The sequence below is a fragment of the Nothobranchius furzeri genome, chromosome 9 (assembly GCF_043380555.1).
Source record: "Nothobranchius furzeri strain GRZ-AD chromosome 9, NfurGRZ-RIMD1, whole genome shotgun sequence".
Taxonomy (NCBI): domain Eukaryota; kingdom Metazoa; phylum Chordata; class Actinopteri; order Cyprinodontiformes; family Nothobranchiidae; genus Nothobranchius; species Nothobranchius furzeri.
The window spans coordinates 23,877,292-23,889,409 of NC_091749.1; positions in this window are offsets into that span (position 1 = coordinate 23,877,292).

Here is a 12,118-nt window from a genome sequence, read left to right on the forward strand (position 1 = left end):
TTTATAAACCTGACTGTTTCTTGAATCAAAGCAAAGTGCGTACGATCGTTTAATGAATAAAAGAATCCTAGAATCTTCTGACTAAAACAATAAGACCAAGCAGGTGATATTCTAGTTAAATAGAGTATCACCACTTATTGGTCACAAGTAGTGGTAACAATATTACTAGCTTTTCAAGCAATTTACTTAACCCAATTTACCCTCTATTATCATTACACCTCTAAAGATTTTTCTTTTACCCATTCTAACACTTATGACCTTGCTTCTGCCTGACCTCATTACGGGTAGATGAGGCCACAACCACACCGCAGATGCCTTTAACCTGTGTGGGGGAACCAATGGGACTGCTTGGAGAGAATCAAGATGTTATTAAGGAGTAATATTACAATTGCAATCATTTGAAAGTGACATCTATTCAAACTGTAGCCTAAAAGCCACAATTTCTCATCTATTTCATTTTTGCCTTTTTTTTCTGACACCAAAAATTTGAAAAATGCAAGAATGAGAGCCATTTCATTAAGCGTCACATTATACTGTCAACACAAAAGGATAAAAGAAAAACAAGCAGACGTAAGGGCATAAACATGTAAACACAAAGCGATGAAATTAATGTGCTAATTACTGCATGGAGTCATCACCCCTCTCCCACCCCTACCTCCCCAAAAATACCATGAAAGCCAAATCAGCTGTTTTGGCACCAAATGTGATTAGTTATGGCCACTGCAGTTTTTTGAAATGCAAAAGTTGACATAAATGAGTCAGTTTTACCGATATTAAGCTAAACTTTGGTGTGGCAGTAGCTGACAGTCATTCCCAGCACAGTATTAATAATAACATCAACATGCCTGAAGAATGGAGCAAGTAGAAACACACAATCAATTTATTACACAAAGAAAAAGTGGCAGGTGAATTTGTGGAGTTGTTTTATTTAACTTGTGCCTTTGTGGGATCATAAAATGCAAGTGGAAAACCTTCTCTGCTTATATGACCCCACTGCCATCAGCACCTTTAAGCTGCTCCTACGCCATGAGCAGCTAGTTAAGATGAGATGAGAAGATAGTTATTCATACTGCAGAGGTGCTGCGTCTTCTGGTCATACACTAAACAGAACAGAGTGAAGATGATGCACCTTATTAGGAGTAAAACGATTCAAAGTTAACTTGTCATGTTCTGTGTCCCTGTGGTCCCCAGCCCCATCCAGGTTTCCCCCATGCTCCCCTCTAGTCAGTTTTCCCATCTCCTTTACGTTCTCCAGAATTAGATCTCCCCTTTGGTTCTTGTCTCTGGTTTCAGGTTTATTAGTTCTATCTTTAAGTGTTGTATATTTATAGTATTTAGATGAGTTTTCTCCCTTTATTGTTTTATGTTCCTTCCCCACTTAGTAACTTAGTCTCTCCTGCCTCCCTTCAGTTCTCACTCCCCACACACACCTGCTACCTGCGTCCCTGATTGCTTCCCTCTGTGTATGAAGCACTCTCAGTGTTTGTTGGTCCATCGTCTTTGTCCTTTGTCAGTGTTACTCGTTGCCTCCTGTGCTCCTGAGTTGATCCAGTAAGTTTTTTGATCTCTAGTTTACTTCCTGTGTGCCTCCTGAGTCATTTTGCCCTTTTTGACCTGCTCAGCTCCTCCTGAAATAAAGAGTCTGACTTTTGCAATCACTCGTTGCTGTGTTGTTCTGGGTTCCTGCACATACCTCCTACCAACACTGACCTGTAGTCTGGGGCAGTTGTGTGAGTCCAAGGTTGGACAGAAAATACTTTTTGCCTAAATTCAGACAAAAGTGGCCTAAAATAAAACCTTTTCAAATGTCTAACTCTAATTTTAGATGCATGTAGCAGCATTGGTGCAAGCTGCTACAGACACAACCCTCCCTGTTAAACAATAAACCATCCAACAGATTCACCTCCCAGAAAGCGATCATTGTGTGCTCATCATCATCTGAATACCTTTGGTGTTAACTCTATTCAAGATGTCTGCCAGAGCCAACCAACACTAAAATGGGTGGAACTCAGTCCGGAACGCTGGTGTCACGCTCCGAGCCCTAGATCGGATAAAAAAAACTAAACCAGCTGATTTTAGTTTAAACTCTGGAGGTGGCTGGTGCTTTCTCCTTAATGTGTCTGCAGACGAAGTCAACATCTGTATTAACTGATGCATCAGTGATTACTGCTGACCAAATGAAACTTTTCCTTGTTTTGCCAAAGGTTTCCTGCTACAGAGCAAATGGAGAACACTTCTAACCTTCACGCTAACATATCATTTCCTTTTAACAAAAATGTTTCTTGCACATGTTTTGTTGTCAGGATGACACAAAGACTCTCTTGGTGAGAAGTTTGTAAATGTTTGATAACCAGGAGATCCTCCCTCAGCTCAGGGTGTTTGTGTCTGCTGCTGTGTGATGGATGGAAACCTCCTCACTTGTTTTTTCTCACCGGGTTAATGCCTCATCCATCTTCAGCCTCCGTCGGTTACCGAGTGGACGAGGTTCGGTGGCTCCAGATGGAGAGTTGAAGGAGAAGAATGAGGAATCTCGTCCTCTCAGGGTTACGCTGACATAACACGTGACTGTTGATAGAAGCACTGGCTGTTGCGTGGGCCAAACCTATGATTTTTACAATTACACCCCCCCCCCCCCCACACACACACACACACACACACATACACTAGGAGAAATCTGTCTGCAGAGCTGACAGAGTTGATATTTTCCTTCTTCTCAGCAGGAGAAGTGTTGTACTTTAAAATGTCCACCTAACTCAGACGACTCAATCGCAGCGTGCCGTCTGTGCTTCATTGCCTCATTTCATATCTCATCCCAACCAGCCTCTTCACTGCTTTTTCCCCTCCCTCCGCTCGTTTTCTCATTACATTCCTGACTCTCCCGAGCAAATAATACACAGCTCCACTATTGGTCTCGGTAGAAATTGCATTTCCCTTCATCTGGACCTAAGTGTGTGTGCAGAATCCACATACAGTACACACTCTAAAATGTGTATGTAGCCCCCCTCACCCACTCTCTGGGCTACTTAAATAGGCTATTTTCTCCTCTAATGTTGTTTCCCCTCGTCTCTTCTTTTGTATTGATTGGACAAACTCACCGGATCAATAGATTGCTGTAGATCAGAGCGATTGCTGCTAGGCAGGCTACAATGTCCTAGCATTCGACACAGCCTACCTATAAACCACTCATTTCTGCACCAAGGTTATGAAATAAAGTGCTGATAAAAGCTGACGGTGAGGCTTGTTTGTTTTGACCGATGAATAGGTTAACCGCTACAGCAGAGCAGCAAGCCTTCCACCAGCTCTCTGGGTCTCACCTCATCGTGGAGCAAATTATCTTGAATCTATGGTCTCTTTATTGCACCCACAAATCCTCAAAGTTGTTAGTGCCACGGGGCCCAGGAACATATGGGAAGATTGTATACTAATGGCCCAATGATGGCTGTGTTTGGGTTTTTTTCACACAGCTGATATATAAGTGATCAATCTTTATGATGCTCTATCGAACCAAACATTTTCCTTCAGCATTATTAACTTATTCATGTTTATGACATTTGGCTGATGCTGCAGCCAAAGCACATCTTTGTAAGTTTAGGGCAAGCTCCAAAGTGCCTTAAATCCATTTTTTACATGCATTCAAACCATTCATGTGTTCACATTTAGACACCAGAACCACTTCTGCCATCTTTACTCCGAGTTTATTCACCAGAATATTTACCCCCCTGAAAGATGAAGCAAGAAAACATGACAAACTGTGGAAACTTTGTCTTTCTTTAGAAATAAAGATCTAGATGATTAACCATATAAAGCCTGAAATCAAAAATCATAAAAATATATAATAGTCAGCTTCTTAAAACTGTGGTGATGACATTGAATTATATAAAAAAAATAAAAAATAAAAATCATGAAAAATTACAGGGAGTGAACCTCATGTAGGTAAATCACACAACGTGTGAATTATTTCAAACCTTATTTCTTGTAATTCTTGAAATTCATGGTGTTACATCCTAATCGTTTCCTGATCCTGGTCTCAGTCTGGGTCAGCGGGATGCACGCTCATCGGGAAGCCTGCTGACTGAACAGATGTTTAGAATACTGACCGTCCACAAGGACGTTGCTAAAGAAGCTGCTTGTTTCCAGAGTGCTGCATCCAAGTATGTCCATAGAAAGTTAAGTGGTGGGAAAGTGCTCCAGGACCAGGGATAACTGCAGCTTTGAGAGGACTGTCAAGATGAAACCATTGGGGAATCAGAGGGAGACTGGAGTCAGAGCATCAAAAGCCTACACACAGACCCATCCTGCACATGGGCCACAAATGTCTACTCCTTGTGTCATACCACTACTAGACAGGAGACAACATCTAAAGCCCGGCTCACACGGCAGCATTTTTGGCTGTGTGATCACACACACACGTGGTGCTAAAAATCACTACTAGTTTAGACCCTAAAGTGTGTGACTTGCAGCAGCAATACTACACGAACCACTTTCACCTAGATGGGAAATCTCGTGATGTAAAGAAATTATTGTATTTTTCTGAAGTCTGACATTTAGATTTAAAACATCCTTTGTTCGACTATGTGCTCATGTTCATGTATGTGGATGATACATTTGATCCTTACATTCTAACTCTTATCTGTAAGCCATAATCATTAAAATGACAAGAAATGAAGATGTGAAATATTTAAATCCATGTGTAAAGAATCTCTCATGTATGAGCTTTACTTTCTGAAATGAAAATGACCTTTATTAATTAATGCTAATCAATAAAACGTTTACCTACATCATCTCATGGTTTATTTCATTATGCAGATATATACGTTCATATGTTTACCGAGTCATAAAACAACATTAAGACCCTTGCACTCCTTGGTCTGAACGGGCAAAACATAGGGTGGGGCTGAGGGGGTGGAGAAAATAATGAAATGTGCTTTAAATCAACAAGTGTTATTTAAAGCTTTCTACCCAATCTTAACTGTCTTTTCCTTACGGGACTGCAGCATTTTTCTGCATGTGGCTGAATGCTACACCCACCTAGCTGCTTTACCCTTGAGCAAGGTTTAACTAGTTCCTCAGCTGTAATCTACGAGTGCATTCAGGACTTCAGGACACCTGCCAGCATTCATTCTGCACCACTCTGTCCTGATGACATGAGGTAGGAGCTGTGTGTTGACAATGAAAATGTAAAGATCTTCATATGAATACACCAATTTGACATTTATTTTCTTCTGGCTCTTCAAATTGTTCAATCGCCATCTTCTGCTAATTACAGCTCTTTTATCTTTAATCAAGCATATTAGCGAAGCAAAGATGGATGTAATTAGTAGGTTGTTAAAGATTTCTAGCCAAGAACATTCAACTGAAAAACCGTGTTTTGGCTCATACTGTCATGCTGTGGGTAATGGCTTTCACCCAGGACATGAAGAATCAGAGGAGAGGAGAGGTGAGTAAAATATAAAGTGATTTATTTACAACGTGAAACAAAAGATAAAACCTAGAACTAAAGACGCTGCTTCTGTGATCTGGAACAGGGGAGTACCGGAATCTACGGAGATAAAGAACAGAAGGTGAGCGAGGCCAGAACTAGAGAACCAGTACTATGAGAGTCTGTAACTGAGAGTTCTTACGGTCAGACACCAGGACAAGAGCGGAGGCGAACAGGGAGAGGTTGGTCCGGGCGTGGTGGTTCAGAGCGTGGGCAGGCGGGCAGACGTGGAGAGAGGAGATCAGAGGATCATTAAGCGGCGAGACGTGAGGACAACTCCAGGCAAGGTAGGTGGTGCAGGAACAGGATACTAAAACAGGATACAGATTAATTATTTTCAGGATCATCAGGAAACAGGCAGATTCAGAGGCTAGCGGCTACCCATGTGAGAGTATCGACCGGCGCTGGAGTTGTCACACCGCTCCTTAAATCCTCTGCTCCTCAATTAGTGGAACTCCAAACAGCTGTGCAGTCTGCCACGCCCACCTGAAACCAAAAACTGAACACACTTCACCAGAAGGTGGGGGCAAACCGTGACACATATTTTCTACCAGCACCTGTTGGCTGAGGCACATGTTCACTTAGCATTGTTTTTATTTCTAACATGTTTTAATACCTTTTTAAGAAAACACTTCTTTTGGAGAACAAAGGCCTCCTGCTTGCTCCAGGGACAGTCTCAGCCAGGGCCTCACGTTAAAGTGTTACAGCCTAGAAGGCAGAGGGTAACTGAGTCACTCAACTGGCTAGAAGAGCCCGCCAACCTCAGTTAGCTTCAGTTAGCTCAGTTAGCACGTAGCAACATCAGCTCAGAGTTTGCTGGATGTCAATCATCTGCCCCCACACTCAGAGCCGGATTAAATAAATGGATTAAACTAGGCAGGCTGCATTTTCCCCCCCCCCCCCCCCCCATCGATGTTATTTGAATTGAAATCTGAAATTTACCAAAGTTACTAATAAAAGTTCATTCACATTTTACATAGCCTAGTCTTTGGTTACAAAATGGTTGTTTGTATGCCAAAATAAGTCATGTGTTGTATGTAAAACATTCTATCAGACAATGTTTTGATATTAATAATTTATACGTCATTACACAGCTGTATTAAATGATAATAAATTATCCTCATTTTATCAATTGGGAGTGCCATTGTTAAGGCGGTACCAGTATATAACCACTAGGTGTCATTAAACTATGTAAACAGAGCAAATATGTGTCTCTTATTTGCTCTGTTTATATTTAATCACTACATTTAATTAAAAAGATTTTTTGCTAAATACAATAGCTTACAACATTAATAAATGTTGACAAATTAATTACATGATGGTGGAAAGACATTCAAGAATAAATAGATTAATTTGAATGGACTGAAGCGTGTTTTAAAGACGCAAAAACAAACTATAAACACGCAGCTTAAATTATTACAGTATAAATTTAATACAATCTATACTTAAAAGATAGTATTTTAATAAAATGAAAACGTTATCTTAAGTTTTGATCTTGCTTTATGCTCATTCAGGCTGTTTTTGCCTCTGCTGAATCAGAAATTCTGTGTCAATTTTCTGAGTGTGAACTTATTGTTTTGCTATTTGAACATTAATAAAATTATTTGAAAAATAATTAAAAAAAACCAGCAGCACTTACGAAGGAAACCATTTAGCATTCTCCACTCCGGGATAATCTTCAGCCTTCCAGCATCACAGGGCCTCAGTCACAGCAGAAACACGTCTAAAGAAATGTTCCTTGGTTAAGCTTCGGATTATGTCTCCAGATTTCCTCTGTGATGCAGAAGAATATCCAATATTTTGAGAGGATGGTTTAGTGCAAAGTACTCACGCATCATGTCATCAGTTTGGTACCACTGCAGGATCAGATGGGTAGCTAGTTGTTAACACCCTTTCTGAGTCTAGAGGCTCCTGCTGTAAGACTATATTGGGCTCACTTCTGGCTGGCTGCTGTTCTTTCAGTTCGTCCTTCTGTGACGGCGTTGATGTTGACGGCGTTGGCGCTACAGCGTCTTCCGCCGCATTTCCCGCCGCATCTTCCACTGCGTCTTTGGGTCGTGTCTCCTCCGGTTCTGACTTGGGCCCGGCCTCTGGCTTTGCTGACTCGAGCATGTTCACAGCTGTCGGACGGCTGCCCGAGCAGCCCGACAGAAACTTCTGTTAAGCCCCCCCCCCCCCCGCTGTCTCTTCTTTTGTTCCTCTTCATTTATTTTTATTTTTTTTACGTTTTGCCGCACCCGAAAGCATCGTGAAAGTTAGCCTACTCAAAAACACCTGCTAGCTTTGTTGTGTCCCGCTCTGACTCTGACCGCTTCTCTGACGTCCTTAATAGGGTGGCGCCTTAATGTGACGTAGCCAATGAAACGGTCTATGGTTAAGATAAACATTGTCATTATTTTTAGTTAATTAATAAATATTGAAATAAATTGTAGATAGGAGTCCTATCTACAAATTCTATCATAGGACATTTGTACATTTAATTTTTAATTTATTTATTTTTAATTTTGTTCCTCTGTCTGGGCCCCATCCAGCCAATCAGGCCCTAGGCACGTGCCTACTTTGCCTTTGCGTTAATCCGGCTCTGCCCACACTCCCAGCCCTGCTCTCGTTCCATGTTTTTATTTACTGGAAGTGACACGATGTGTGATGAGGCCAAGAGGGTGCCAGTTTGTATCTTTAGAGATCAGCTTGTATAATATAACATATAATAACAAACAAAAAAATCAGTAACTCTTCCTTTTACAGTACCCTATTTACAAAGTACTTGCATGGTAATTACATAGTAAGCTAAAGTGTAATTTTTTTCTGAGTTCTTAAACAGTTATTACTATGTAACTGAAGTTCTATTCTAGTTTTTGTTTTTATTAATCATTCCCAGTAAATACTGCTTTACACAATAATTACACTTTATTACAATTATACACTTTAATTACACAATAATATACTGTAACTTACTATGTAATTACCATGTAAGTAGTTGGTAATTAGGAGACTGTAAAAGGAAGCATCACCAAAAACTCAGTGAAATAACAATGAAGCAATTTATTGATACAAATTAGTGTCTTATGGCTGTTTCCCAGCAGTGGCCACAGTGGGACTCGAACCTAACTCTAACCGCTTGCCTGGCACAGAGCTTCTATCCAAGGTTGCACTACAAGAATCAGGGCCAAACACATTTCTAGAGTAGAAATGTACCTCAGAACATTTCTCTAGTAGAAATGCCTTTCTTTGGAAACAACAGGTATGTTTATATTTATGTTTGTTTATGTTTATTATTTAGCAGACGCTTTTGTCCAAAGCGACTTACAAGTGATAATCGGCATGGTGCCCTTGAGGCTAACAACAACAATAACAACAACAACTTGACATCAATCACGGAGAGGAGAGAACAAAGGAGTGGACAGTAGAGAGGGGGGAAGAGTGTAGGGAGGGTGCCAGTTTAGAAGATGCTCTCTGAAGAGCAGGGTCTTCAGGAGTTTCTTGAAAACTGAAAAGGAAGCTGCTGTTCTGGTCATGCTTGGAAGGTCATTCCACATTTGTGGAACGATGCGTGAGAAGAGTCTGGATTGTCCTGAGCGTGGTGTAGGCCCTGCTAGCCGACGATCCTGTGATGGCCGGAGCGGCCGGTATGTAATAATAATACCTGAAACCACCAGGAAATGGTAGGCTGATGGATGACTATTATGCACTCCTGATTACTTTGTTAAATCCATAAAAGAATGAAGGAATTAAGGAAACTGCATGACAAACAGTAACACCCTAATCTGATGTACTTGATAGATTAGACCTCTGTTGAAATACAACAAATGAAAGAAAGTAAGAAATGTTGAAAGTGAAATTTAGAAAATTTTGGTCCAATTCAATCCTGGGGTGGAGGGTAACTGGGTTTTGTTGCCCTATTCTGATGGGATAGTTATCTGCTCTTTCCCCTTCCTGGTTTTTCGTCAGTGTGGAGTCATATACAGTCCTGGTTTAGTGGACAGATCTAGATCCAGTACTTCTATGGCTGGAGCCTTCTAGCTCTGTTGTATGACAGTCAAACAGAACAATCCCTTGTAGAGTTAATGTTCTTCCTAAGTGTTTTATTCCACCTGATCCACATGTTTAACATTTCTGAACCTCCTGTATATTTGACTAAGTAGGACAAGCTATTTAACAAAGCTAGCTGGGTTCTGGGCTGCCCACTGGATTCTGTTGGGGAAGTTGTGTGAAAGGGGGGTGCTGGTGACGATTATCTCCATCTCGGGAAACCCCTCTCACCCCCTGCATTGTACTGTGGAGGCCGTGGACAGCCCCTTCAGGCAAACTGAGACATTCAAGAAGTAAAATAGAATGCTACCATAGGTCATTCAACCCCTCTGCAGTATAACACCTCAGTGTAACTGGTACTGGCATTATCCTGTTACACAATAACATCAGTGCTATATTTAGCTTGTGCTCATTACCCAGATGTACATTTTTATGTCCTTTATGCTGGATACTCTATCTTGTATTTTTATTCATTTTTAACTGCTGAAGGTTACAATAATAGCCTACTGCCTTTGTGTATTTACCTGTATTAGTTTTTCCTATTCTATAAATGTATGTGCTGCCTTAAGCCCTATTTATACTTCTCCATCTGCATCGGTGCAGAGACACACAACACCATTATGCGTTGGCGCAAGCGCTCTCTGACAGGCTCACAGATGATGACAGAGATATGCCCAAATTTTTAAACATCCACCAAAAGTGATGGAGACCACAAACTTGTGACTGGTCTGGATGTCGTTTCCTGTTAACAGCACCGCCATTTCCCTGTCAAAAAGAAAAAGACATTCAGCGGCAGACACGGAACAGATTGAAGAATGCATCCTGATCAGATACTTGGGTTTAGAGGTGGCGACCAAATGAAGAGGTGGAAGAGAATGAAGGACAAATTAATCCGTGTTATAAAGTGTCTAAAATATATAAACACATTAGTAAATACACTATCGTGGACTGGATACAAGAGTGCAGTGGCGGCAGGATACCACAGAAAAGTGCTACGCCCTCTATTGTCCTGGCAGGGAATTGCTTTGCCAAACTCCCCAGGTGACGGACAAGTCCGAGAGCAAAACGTCTCTGTCAATGTGTGTGCGTCTCACCCTTGCGGAGCTGATGGAGAAGTATAAATCAGGCTTATGCAGTGAATTTCCTCACTGTGGGATCAATAAAGTCTATTCTACTCTAGTCTATTAAGTATGGATTCAGGAACCTTTTTCGTGACAGACTGAAGTAGCCATATAGCATACCAGAAACGTCCCTGGTACCTGGATGAAATGCTTGTTTTTTATTTTGGGTTGTTTTGTGTGGGATTGGATGATAGAAATATCCCATTGACTCTATCATTCAGGTGATTCTGGGCTGGCTCGAATAAGTGCAAGGGAGCTAAAGAACATAAAAACGTGGCTGCTCAGACAGATGCTGTCATATAGGTAAAACACAAATCCCTGACATGTTTGCTGCAGAATCACCTGACTCACCTGTGGCTAATGGTGGAAGGAAGAATAAGAGGAGGAGGAGTGGAGAATTGGATAAAATATTATATAAAACATGAAGATGATGCATAGGAGTAAAACGGTTTAAAAATCTTGTCAGTTACAGGTAGCTGTTAGAATGCATGTTCTGTTTAGCATTAGCTTAGCTTGGGATTTAGAACAAAGGCTTAAACTTCATGTCTTTGCTTTACTGCTCCTTTAGAAGTCACTTCCCTCAGATTAATGGATGATCGGCCTCATGTTCCTAATTGGATGGTGCAACTGACCTTCTTGTTGTAAGGTGACGATGCTAACCACATCACTGTGCAGCTCCCTGAGGAACACTTCATGGCAGTTCCATTTCTCTCTCCTTTTTCTGCACGAAGCAGCATTTGTAAACAGGCCATCAGCCACCTTGGACACAGCCAATTTAAGACATGTTTTAATAGATAAACATACCATATTTCATACTACATTTAATAATCTAGTCTGCCTTTATGGCCTTTTGTTAGTGGCAGATCTATTTCTGCTCATGTGAGGTTTTCTTCAGTGGAACATAGAGGTGCTATTTGAATATGAACATAAAATCTTTCCTGGATGAAAAATACGTCCTGTCATTCTAAAATGAGGTTTGCCACTTCAGCACCTTGCAAATCATAACCCTTTAAAGAAACTGCTAAGAAAAATGCCACAATAGATGCAATCTTTCCACTAGTGGTTGTAAGAGAAGCCAACTCTGAAGCACATGGAAGCCCTTCCAACGGTATAATTGGGACAAAGCATTATTATTTGAACGATGACAGAAAATGGTTCGCTATTGTGGTAGCCGGCAAACAACAGGCAAGGTCATAATGAGGCCTCATCCATCTTTGTTGCTCTCCTGCCTGCAACCATGGCATCCAGCACTCCAAAGGAGCACACTGCTGCTCTGTCCATTTTAAATGACTGGCTCCTTCACGTTCTGGGACATTATGCAAATGTCCTTGGCTCTCAGTGGATGACCAAACCGCTCTCTGTCTGTAATCAGACACGATTATGCACTGCGGCCTGCAAAGTCTACCTCAGCAAACAAAATCACAATGTCCATTATCATATTCAGACCTGTTGGGACGAGGTCAGGACGGGGCGCAGACAGGTGCTGGAA